The following is a 10838-nucleotide window of genomic DNA, read 5'->3' on the forward strand; positions in this document are numbered from 1 at the left end:
TTCCTGTATCTAGTTTTAGATTCTCCCCATTTTTCTCATTTTGACTTTTCTTCTCTATATTATATTTCCTCTGTATCAGATGCTCTTTGTGTACTTCTATCCTCTCTCATTTACCTGACTCCAGCCGTGACTGCAGGGAAATGTTCTTTGTAGGCTTTGACTCACTGCATTCTGGCAGCATCTCACCCCAATCACACACCAAGTGTTGTATAAGGCCCTTCTGATGCTGTGGCCTGGGATGCCAGGAGAAGCCTGCACACATGCAGGACCCGAGAGTGCAGGAGTTAACATCTGACACAATCCTCAACCAACAGAGCGCTGATGGATGTTACTCCTTGTCAGTCTTCAAGCGGACAATCCTGAGAGGCATTTTATATGTTTCTCAGAACTTCCTGGAGTGATTGACATGCTGTTGTTACAGCAGTGATGGACTGAATAACACCCCTCCTTTTCTTCTTCCTGTTTCTGTGATTGATTTCTTATTCCTGCTCACTGCGATTATCTTTCACATAAATTTTCTTATTAAAATCTTTGAGGCATTGCTTTCTGAGGGCCATGGTTAGGACCAATTGGTACTTAAAAGTAGATGTGCAGGATAGAGTTCCAGAACGGATGGAAATAAGAGCCTTACTGGGAGCAGACAGTGGGATGAAGATGAAGCCTAGGTGTGTTGTGGCATCACAATTCGTTAGTTTCTCACTTTTGGTGGAGTAGGATGAGGCTGGGTGAAGGGTGAGGTGCTGAGGTATTCAGGGGCTCTAACAATGCTTTGAGGGCAGTAAGAATTTGAAGGATTAAGGAATTTACTGGCCTCTGTTTACAATTTTAGAAGATTGAGCCTATACAGATAGTTAAATTACCAACTGTCAAATTAAGGCCTTCAAGGTAGCATCTAGAATAACTTTCACATCCTCCAGCCACAGAGCAGATTTTACTTATAACCAGACCAAGGAGCTTCAAAGGAAAGTCCAGCCTTGAAAAGTTTCCTATGCTTTGTCTACTGGGCCTCAACCAGTCTCTTTCTAATCACTGCAGTGCTTACTCAGTGGGCTGTGAAAGTAGAGACCCAGGTGGAAGCTATGCGTGGCTCTAGAAATATGTATGCCGCAGTCAACAGACACATGAAAAAATGCTCATCATCACTCACCATCAGAGAAATGCAAATCAAAACCACAATGAGATACCATCTCACACCAGTTAGAATGGCAATCATTAAAAAGTCAGGAAACAACAGGTGCTGGAGAGGGTGTGGAGAAATAGGAACACTTTTACACTGTTGGTGGGACTGTAAACTAGTTCAACCATTGTGGAAGACAGGGTGGCGATTCCTCAAGGATCTAGAACTAGAAATACCATTTAACCCAGCCATCCCATTACTGGGTATATACCCAAAGGATTATAAGTCATACTGCTATAAAGACACATGCACACGTATGTTTATTGCGGCACTATTCACAATAGCAAAGACTTGGAATCAACCCAAATGTTCATCAATGATAGACTGGATTAGGAAAATGTGGCACATGTTCACCATGGAATACTATGCAGCTATAAAAAAGGATGAGTTCGTGTCCTTTGTAGGGACAAGAACAGAAAACCAAACACCGTATGTTCTCACTCATAGGTGGAAATTGAACAATGAGATTACTTGGACACAGAAAGGGGAACATCACACACCGGGGCCTATCATGCGGAGGGGGTAGGGGGTAGGGATAGCATTAGGAGATATACCTAATGTAAATGATGAGTTAATGGGTGCAGCACACCAACATGGCACATGTATACATATGTAACAAACCTGCACTTTGTACACATGTACCCTAGAACTTAAAGTATAATAATAATAAAAAAAAATGTATGCCTTCTTCCCAAGGCTGACCTAGCTACTACACTTCTGAATACCCAACCTGTCAACCTCAGAGATTGATGATGATTCTTCTGTGTAAGATGATCCTGAAGAGACTAGTCAGCCACTTGGATGTCTTTCCCCACTGGAGGAGGCAGCAAGAGTTTATCCAGGAATTGATAGAGACTCCAGATCTGCTTTTATTTCCTTGCTCAAAGTTGCTTTACCCGCAACATGATCTAAAAGCACAAACAATGCCTTATTCATTGGCATGCATTTTTTTTCACAATATTGTCTCCAAATGAAGGATTCATTTTATAGCTATGGATATGTCACCACAGAATTCTATGGCCGTCATATAAATATATGCATGCAATCACCAGAAGCAGTCAGCTTAATAGAATAAGAATAGTCTATTCAAATATTTGCTAGTTGCAGCTTGGAAACAAAACCTTGCAGTGTTAGAGTACTAAATCAATGTGCTGTTACCTCAAAAGCTGGAACACCTAAGTTGAGAAACAAGCACTGGAAAAAAGGATTGGCCCCTCTCACCACCATTTCCAATGACCCATTTGTGGATTTTGGGCTTTCAAATTTAAGCTATGTACTTTGAACCTTAAATGTCCACATTCCCCAGTATGACTCCTTCCACCATGGGACAGACTAACAAGGAGTAACATTTATCCATCAACTCCCTTTTTATTTAGGATTACAGTAAAAGGTGTTAACTTTCATGCATTTATAGGCTTTGCATGTGTGCAGGCCTAGCAGGCTTCCCCTAGAATCTCATGCCATAGTTTGTTTTCTACTGGACACAAAATTTCTATTGAGCTTGAAGCTATGACTATTGGCAGATCACTTTAGAATCCTCATGTCAGTGGACCAGAAGACAAAGAAACTCCTAATTAATTTGAGGGGATAGGGTGTTGTTATATTAAAGCAATAGAAAGGAGGATATCTGGAACTCAAGGTATTAACTGAAGCATTTCTTGGAATTTCTATGCCCAGTGATAATAGTGAATGAACAATTTAAATAATTCTTAATAAGGGCAAAACTAATGAGGGCTCAGACCCTTCAGTAGGGAAAGTGCGTGTCACCCCCATAGGCAAACAGCCAGATTAGCTGAAGGCTTAGCATGAGAGAAATTTAAAATAGGTGAGAAAGACAAGAGATGATAAAGATCAATTAAGACTTGATGATCAATTGCATTGGAAAAGGTGGAGAATTGTGTCTTGTTTCACAGACTTCCCTTTACTAAGTGATTTGAAGGTCAGAACCTAGAAGACTCAATTAAAGATTGGACTTAATGAAAGGTGGGAACACGGCAAGGAGTAAACTGAATCATATGACTCTTTTTCACTAACTCACATTTTCTTGACCTCGTCTCTGATTCCAGTTATAACTCCATCAAATTAATTCTGTGTAAGCTTCGATATAGCTTGAACTGACAGTATCTTTTCTCAAGCATGCACCAAAATATCTTCCAAGCCTTCATTGACTCTGCACCATGGGATACTGATGGAGCCTATTCAGGTCATATGCAAGTACACCTGAAATGCGAGGGTATTCATGTCCTCTGGGCAAGGCTCTACCAATGGGGGATGGAGGAGGATCAATAAATGCTTATTTTATTTTTTTGCCATCTTCAGGTGGAAATTTGAGATGCAGCAATATATTGGTTTTTCTTCCTTCCTAGTTTGAATCTCTGTGGTCCCTTACTCCTGCTCCCTGGAACCACCTTTTAATAAACCAATAATAATAATCTAAGTTTCTGACTGAGGTTCTACATTTGGTATTAAAAACATACTTTCTTTCTCTCATTTCATTTAAAGCATCTTCCTCCCTTTTCTGATGTCTTGGTATTTTCTGATGTCTTGGTACCAGCCTCATCTCTGCCCAGAGGATCTCACTTGTCCCCACAGGCTTTCGAAACTGTATTTTCCAAATAGAGAAATGTCTCTGCCAAAGCAGAATTCAAGTACCTCTTTTTGTTTTTTACTGGCTGATTTTCCTTAGCCTACAACTATGCTCAAGTTATTCCTATCTAAAATATCCATGCACACATACATACCTACCAACATAAATTCTAAAACAAAACAAACTCACAAACGGCACAAAACTATTCACTTGACTTTGTGTCTCTCTTCTCAAAATAATAGTGACATTTGTTGAGTGTTTACTATATGCCAGGTGCTATTTTAGCCAATTACATACAATATCTTGTTTTATTTTCACAAATCCTGGGGAGGTATTATTACTATCCCAAATTGTAAAGACAAAAAGCTGTGGTTCCTTGATGTTATGTAACTTTCTCAAGGTCTTATCTTAAATGTCCGAGCATGGATTAAAACGCAGGTCTCTGCCTCTGGAGTATGCATAATTAGTACATCAGGATTGCCTTAAGAACATGGATACTGTTTTCAACTCTTCACTTCTCACTTTCCTCTCGATTCACAACAATGAATTCCCATTGAAACAGCGTTTGCTAGGGTCACCAATATACCCCCAACATGCAAAATCCAATGGATGCTGTTTATTCCTAGTCTTATATAGACATCTGTAGCGTTTGATAAAATTGAATGGTTCCTCATCTTCTTAATTTTTTCAGACTTGTATCTCTTACTGTTTGCTCATGATCTTTTTCATAGGTTTTTCTTTTTCTCACATTTTAGGTATTATGATTACAAGCTTCAGTGCTCAACATCTCTTTTCACTTATAATCTCTCTCTGGCTGTCTGCAGCTACTGCTTTCTTGCATTGACCTCCTAACGGCATTTACAAAAACCAAAGTTTTACCTGAGTTTTCTACAACTAATTTGTGTAAAATTTAAATAATCATTGTCTCCTAAAGTTATTTTTTTCTCTTTCACCTTAGTCATCTCCTTGTTAAAAGTAGAAATTTGGAATCTTTCTTGAGGTCTCTGGGAAGGAAAGTTGTTTCAGACTGTCCATTTTCCCAAATATTATCAACTGTAGGGGACAAAGCCAGACGTCCTTAGGGAAACCTTAACTTAGTCAAACTTTTAATTGCAGGAGCTAAGACGTAACCGAATACTTTATGCTCAGTGAGAGATAAGAATGATGTCAATGGGATATGATGCGATGCTTTAGACTTACTTTGCAGGTGATTGTCAAAATACAGTTGTTTTGGAAGTTGAGGAAAAAAATCTTCCAGGGAAAAGGAGCTTTCTATTGGCCTCTAACTGCATGCTATCATTTTTACTAAATAGTGGTATTTTTTATTAAAACATTTTCTCATGGTCTGTTGCCACCTAAAAGCTTTGAACTGTGGATATATAGAAAAAATCTGTTCTGACTTGCCTTAGCCTTGGGACCAATCTTAATAGAATATGCAGCAGTGTTTATTTGCATGCTGATTATGAAACTTGTTTTCATTTAAACTCTTCTTGATTTATTAACCTCATTTAGAATTTTAGAGTTTTAGATTCTTTGCAACTGATTAAAACAAAGTGCTGTTGTCCTTCCAAGAATAGAAACTGTTCCTTCCTTCTCTTCCATGTGGAAGTCAGTTTTTTTGAGACCATGTTTGTTTTCATCTTGATATCTCTATGGTGTGAACAGCTTTACTTTGACAACCGCTAATCATTTGAAGTAAGGACAATGAAGACAGCCACAAAAGCTTTTTGGAATTACCTAATGTGCATCCCTTTCTGTATTGTCTTTGTCAGCCTTGTCTACTAGTCAAATAGCAGTTAAAAAAAAAGTTATATTATTCCACCTAAGAAGAAAAACATACCTATAAACGCCCATGAATAAAATCAGATGAAACCAGTTATTTGGATGGCAGAATTGTTTTTCATGTGCTGCAACTCATCTCTTTCTGGGGTACTTCAGACTACATGGGAACACATGGACCTAATGACAAGGTCTTCTTTATGTGGCCCCAACGAAGATGTTTTTGGATGGCAATATAGACCTTGTGTTCTTCTGAATGTTCTTTGTGCGTGTTGACTGCAAAGACATTACACTTACCTGATTATTCATATTATTAGGATTAATATTATTTTTTTAAAGAATAAAACAGTCTCATTGGCTTAATGCTACCACTTGCTTAGTTCATTAGTATGTATATACAATAATTATATATATAGAGAGAGTCAGTGATTACCCTTGTGACAGAAGCAGAGTATCAGAATGAGGTGACCTGAAGTTATTTTCATACTTACAGTCTTACTGAATTGATATTAAGAATTTGGTTCTTATTTTAACTGCTATGCTCATTTCATACTATATCGCTATTTTCAAATATCACTCCCATAAAACATTTGTTGACTTTTAAATCTTTTTTTTCTGCTCATAAGCAGAAGATACAAATAACTTACATGGCCAATATTTTTTAAACGTAGACCAGAAGTATTTTTAAGCAAGGATCATTTAGTCTAACCCCATAAGAAAAATTAAGGACTTAAATAATTACATTTTCCTGTGACCTCCTAATCTACACTTTGTGTTTTAGTTGTAGAAGAAAAAGCTCACTTTATTTCTGTTTGATAAATACTTTAAAATGCAATGCCCATACACACAGTTTCATTCTTCAATTACTTTTCCTCCACACTGACAAACCATCTAACACTATTTAATGGTCTCTCCTAGAGCACTTCATGATTCAGAGTGCTCCAACTGTGACAAATCAAAAGGCACCTATGTATTCTTTGAGGTTTTTGTTTGCAAAAATGTCAACAATTCAATTTAGTTTGGATTTTGATGTGCATTAATCTTCACAACCTTTTATGCATCAATTAACTGGTAAAAGTTACCAGGGCATCTCTTCACTGACTGCGTCATGAAGGCCTTTAGTCTTTTTTCTTTTTTTTCTTGTATACATTCTTTGCTGTTTTCACTGTGAAGTACTTGGGTTTTTCATTCTGGAAACCTGATTTATGTGAAAACAAGTTTAGTTGGGTTTTCTAAAAGTGTATACTCTCTACCCAGCATGATTTTGGTGAGGCAGGGTCATAGGGGGAGCCCTTACAACAGAGCTTAAGGAAACGTGTGTGTGTGTGTGTGTGTGTGTGTGTGTGTGTGTATTTATTATTCATAAATTATAGAACTGGAACAACTTTAGAAGGCATGAGCCCCAACCCTCTCAATTTGCAGATGCAGCAAAATTAAGTTGGGTGTTTTGTAAGATCAGCTAGTTAAGAGCATATTTAACACACACACACAAAAAAAAAAACCCTCAGCAATTTTTAACTCTTCTAGAATATCACAGTACCATTGTCACTTTGAGACAGGGTTTGTGTTTAGAGGTTACAATTCAATTTTACCCACCTTCTTTACCTGCGCTGAGTACCTCCAGATCTTTCAATGAAGGTAATGGCAAAATCACAATTACTTTTGTCCAACCTAATACCTTTAGTCTTACTAGCAAGAATGAGGTGATTCCTAATTGTGAGAAAAATTTGGAGCTGCCTCAGCCCCACTGAAAATAATGGACATCCTATTAATTTTATATCACCACTTTAGCTTAAAACTTTTAGCATAGAAGAGTGGTGTGGCTATTTGGCTTTCCTCCCTCAAACTCATCAGTAAGGCATAAATCATTTCTGAATACTTCTTGCTTTCTCCCCATTCTTTAACTTTTGGAGCCAACTTTCCACTTAATCTATTATTCCTGGACCCTAGACATGGTAATTAACCTCAGAGATGGAATTTAGTCAAAAATGCACTCTGCAAACAGCGTTACATTAGAAACATTTTAATTGTGTTCAGCAGCATTTCTTAATTTAATCTGAAAGGTTACACTATCTTCCATATGAATCAATAACCATTTAATTTCTGGATGAAGGTTAAAATGATTTTCTCTGACTTACTAGCTTGGCATAAGGCTATGCTTTGGGCCATTAATTCACCTTGTAAAGTCTTTGCTTGAATTCTTCTGAGCTCTAAGAGAGTGGAGCATCTTTTAAGAAATAGGTCACTTTATTAAATGATAAGTTGTCAGACAGACTTAACAACAGTTTCTCTCTTTGAAGAGCATTAGCTCTAAGATAATGGAGCATTTTTATTTTGTGCAATACTTGGAATGAGAAGATCCACAGCTTAGGGGCAAGACTATGGGATTAATCATTTCTCTCCCTCATTGAAGAGACTTCATTGTTAGAATTCAGTATCTAGCTGAATCAATAAGTTATTTCTTATTAGAACATAATCCTTTTGATTGAAGAATTTTTTATATTATATAAAGTCTCTGTTTATAGACATTATTAATGATGACTGTTATGTTAATAAACTACAATGATGATTTTGGAAAACTTTCACCTAGTCCCGATGACTTTTGTTTTATTACCAGTCTATTGTGACATCTTTTTAGTGTATAGAATCTGTACTCAGTTGTAGAAAGAGAAAGAAATATCCATGACTTTGAGTTATAAAAACTTGAAAGTTCTATAGTCATAAAGTTAGAATGATCATTAATATTTTTCTTATCACTAATACTCGAGCACATGACACTATAGCCTATAATATCATGTAATATATACTTCAATTAAAATATTCTAAAGAAATGAGTGAGAATCATTGCATTTGAAAGCAAGAAAGAGAGACCCTGGAGATCTCCTAGTTCCACAGATCAAGATGCCACATCTGAATTAGATTAAGTGACATGTCAAAGGTTGCATAATTAATGACAAATTTGGCACTAAAACCTTACTTCGTCAGAACTCTTTCCACTAAAACCTTACGTTTCTTGAATATTTAGAACATTTATTTTCAGAAAGAATGGCATAAAGTCTGGGCAAAGACATGCCAAGAGTTCTATTATACTTAAGATTTTAAATGTTGCTCTTCTGGCCTCTGCTCCTTGGCTAGCTTTTCATCTCTCTGTATACAATTCTCCCTCTAATATATCATGCAAATACTGATGACCACACTGCTGGTTTTGCTCAGATATCCTGTATTGATACACAATACAGGAAATTATCCTAATCCACTCTGCCTCACAAAATAATGACCTAAAAGTTCTCAAGTATGCACTCGTTGGGATCATCCAATTATCCTATTCCATTCTGCCTCACAAAATAATGACCTAAAGGTTCTCAAGTATGCACTAATTTGCCCTCCAAACACACCATTAGCCACCAAAGTCTGCTAATTCCACTTCAGGAAAGACTCCAAAATCGGTGCCTTGGTTTCTCATGCTTTTCCTGTTTTCCTCCTGAGATCACTGCAAAGCCCCCATCACCTTCAGTCTTCCTATCACATGATCACGTGCTTTGACTTACCAAATACAGTCTCTATACTCTTCTAAGTTAGTTATTCCTAAAGGCAAATTTGAGCCCATCATTTCTATACTTAAAAAGCTGCATGACTCTGCAATGCCTTCATGTTCTGGCTCAACCCACCTTCCCACCATAGAGTTCACCTACTAACTGGCAGACTTAGACCACATCTCAACCTTCTCTGCACCAGCCATAACTCTCATAACCCTAGGCTTGGCATATGGTTTCCTTCCTCTGTAACAACTTTTATTTCCATTTATTGCTTCCAAAACTCTTATCCTAGCTCAAAACAGCAAAGCAAAATACTACTATATAACATTCCTTGAGACCTTTGGTAGTAGTGATGCATGCTCCCTACTGCTACTTCATTTTATTCATACATTTCTTATGGCATTTACTGAATTATTTATTACAATTCGCTACTTCTCTTATATTATTCTACTCAAAGCTTCCTATGGCCTTGTGAATAAAAGGCAGGCAGCAGAGTTGAGTGGACCTGGGTTTGATCCCTGCCAATGAATCAGCAATGATGTGACAAATTACCAAGATTAACGAAATCTTGGTAATCCTCAGTTTGTTAATTTGCTGAGGATTGATAATGAAACTTACAAGTTGATCTGATGTATGGGATGTTGATGATGCATGGAATGTGCCTTACACTGCTTTGGCACCAGTCTTGAGTCAATACGTGAGAGACATGCATCCCTGTATTCCCAACTCTTGATTAAAGTGCCAAGCACATTTGCTGAAATGAAAATCATGCAGTATTTATACTGTTACAAACTTAGCTATGTAAAAAATATGGCTTCCTTTGTTTCTTTATACCTGCATACATTCTCAAACTCAGATTTTTGCTGATGGTGAGTGCGTGTCAATCCAAGATCACTCAGTCACTTTCATTATGAGAAACAGTATTTTGGAAACTAGTGCTCAGTTGATTCACCTTTCTGCCCCACAGGAAACAGAAGCAGAATGTGTGTGCTCCAGGCATCTGGGGGATATTGCATTTGTACGCCATTTGTGCTCCAGTCTGCCTTTAGCTGAGGTATAGCGGTATAGCGCTTGTTACCTAGTCTTGGAAGTCAGTCTCTAGCCTGCTACATTCACCACTGATGTCCTTAGGTGACAGACAGAGCAATGAAAATCCTGAGTAAATTTGAGAGGATTCCAGAACAAAAAGAACTGGGATCTGACTTTCCAGGCTGTCTTTCCTCTGAAAAAACTGTAAACTTTGTAACTAAATCCCATTTCTGCATTACACCAGGGGCTCGAAGTCTGAAATCAAAGTGTCAGTAGGTTTGGTTCCCTCTGAGGGCTGAGCAGAAAGAATCTGTCCAAGCCTCTCTTCTTGTAGATGGCCATTTACTCCTGTGTCTCTTTCCATTTTCTTCCCTTTATGCATGTCTGTTTCTTTGTCCAAGTTTATTCTTTTTCTTTCTCCATGGGCCTCAGATGCTGGTTTTCTTCAATACATATCAGGTCAAATTGAAGAAATGTTACTTACTCTTTTTTTTTTTTTTTAATAGACAGGGTCTCACTCTGTTGCCCAGGCTGGAGTGCTGTAGTGCAATCTCAGCTCACTGTAGCCTCGACCTCCCAGAGTTAAGCGATCCTCCCACCTCAGCTTCCTAAGTAGCTGGGACTACAAGCATGCACCACTGCACCTGGCTAATTTTTGTAATTTTTGATAGAGATGGGGTCTCACTATGTTACCTAGGCTGATCTCGATCTCCTGTGCTCAAGTGATCCA

At 37.8% G+C, this 10838-nt stretch overlaps 1 non-coding gene across 1 annotated transcript; it reads right to left on the minus strand.

Annotated features, from left to right (window-relative positions):
- Positions 1-10534: 10534 nt before the first annotated feature.
- On the minus strand, positions 10535-10600 carry LOC112617219. Its single transcript, XR_003117869.1, has one exon. It is a non-coding gene; the product is annotated as a small nucleolar RNA SNORD37 (small nucleolar RNA).
- Between the last annotated feature and the right edge of the window lie 238 nt (positions 10601-10838).

Source organism: Theropithecus gelada, unplaced genomic scaffold, assembly GCF_003255815.1.
Source record: "Theropithecus gelada isolate Dixy unplaced genomic scaffold, Tgel_1.0 HiC_scaffold_15909, whole genome shotgun sequence".
Taxonomy (NCBI): Eukaryota; Metazoa; Chordata; class Mammalia; order Primates; family Cercopithecidae; genus Theropithecus; species Theropithecus gelada.